General features: G+C 63.6%; 1 protein-coding gene across 1 annotated transcript in view; it reads left to right on the plus strand.

The window, feature by feature from the left end:
- LOC102440599 (caspase recruitment domain-containing protein 14-like) overlaps positions 1-1,272 on the plus strand; it is a gene marked incomplete at its 3' end in the record, with an annotated part of 15,169 nt that overhangs the window by 3,163 nt on the left and 10,734 nt on the right.

Genomic DNA, 1,272 nt, shown 5'->3' on the forward strand with positions numbered 1-1,272 from the left:
TCCCCCCCTGTGCCCACCTGTGTCCCCCCCTGGTCCCCCCTGTGGTGCCCACACTGGTTCCCCTGTTGCCCCAGTGCCCCACCTGTGTCCCCCTGGTGCCCCCCCTGTGCCCCCGGTGCCCCTGGTATCCCCCCTGTGGCACCTGTGTTCCCCTTGTGCCCACCTGTGTCCCCCCTGTGGCCCCCCTGTGCCCCCTGTGCCCACCTGTGTCCCCCCTGTGCCCCCCTGTGTCCCCCTGTGCCCACCTGTGTCCCCCTGTGTCCCCCCCTGTGCCCCCTGTGCCCCCCTGTGCCACCTGTGTCCCCCTGTGCCCCTGTGCCCACCTGTGTCCCCCCTGTGCCCCCCTGTGTGCCCACCTGTGTCCCCTGTGCCCCTGTGCCCACCTGAGTCCCCCCTGTGCCCACCTGTGCACGAGGACTTCATGCACAAGTGTGATGAGAAAAAGAAACAACGTAATGCGCAGCCATAGGACCATCAATACATCTCCGTGCTTTCTTCTATCACTGAATCAGCCTGCAGTCCGGAAGGTGTATGTAGCCACACGTATCCAGATGCTAAACCCTAACCCCTGCTGAGGGCGGCCCCCTGTCCAGCGGATGCTGTTGTCTACAGTGACAGCTCACAGTGGAGACGCTGGGTGCGAGGTGGCTGTTTCATAGTCACGCCAAGTGCTGTGTGTTTTGTCACCTCGTTGTCCGGGCAGGAGGGAGAGAGGGCAGAGGGACTGAGCGCAGGAATCTGAAGTCCAGGAAGGGGGGCGGGCGCTGCCATTTGCAGGCTGTTTTCTATGCTTGTCCACAGCTCACAGCCATTTTAGAATGAGTTACCTGGATCAATAGGCTAAAGGCCTTGCGCCTGGGGAGCGCAGTGTGGCCACTGTGGTTCCAGAGCAGGGCAGGTGTGCTCGGGTGGGAGTGGGAGGAGCCCCCTGAGGTCCTCCCAGCACAGGGGCTTGGGTCCCGCCCATCAGCACGCCCTCTGCTCGGAGGGCTGACGGGGCTGTGACTGCTGCAGGTACTAGATCCACACAGACTAGACCTGGGGCCCAGCCAGGATCTGCCAGGCCCCGCAGCTCAGCCCTCAGATGCCTGGCCATCTCACCCCCCACACATACTAGCCGGGGGGTGTGGCCTTGACTGCTCACCCGCAAGAGCCGTCCTAGTTTTATGGCGTTTATAGCGCTGCGCCCAGGTGTCTCAGTGCCAGGGTCCTGGGGGCTGCTGAAAGCGACAGGGTCCACCCTGCCTAGGACAAGCGGTGGCTTTCTGTGCG

The sequence above is a fragment of the Myotis lucifugus genome, unplaced genomic scaffold, assembly GCF_000147115.1.
Source record: "Myotis lucifugus unplaced genomic scaffold, Myoluc2.0 scaffold_2927, whole genome shotgun sequence".
NCBI classification, from domain to species: domain Eukaryota; kingdom Metazoa; phylum Chordata; class Mammalia; order Chiroptera; family Vespertilionidae; genus Myotis; species Myotis lucifugus.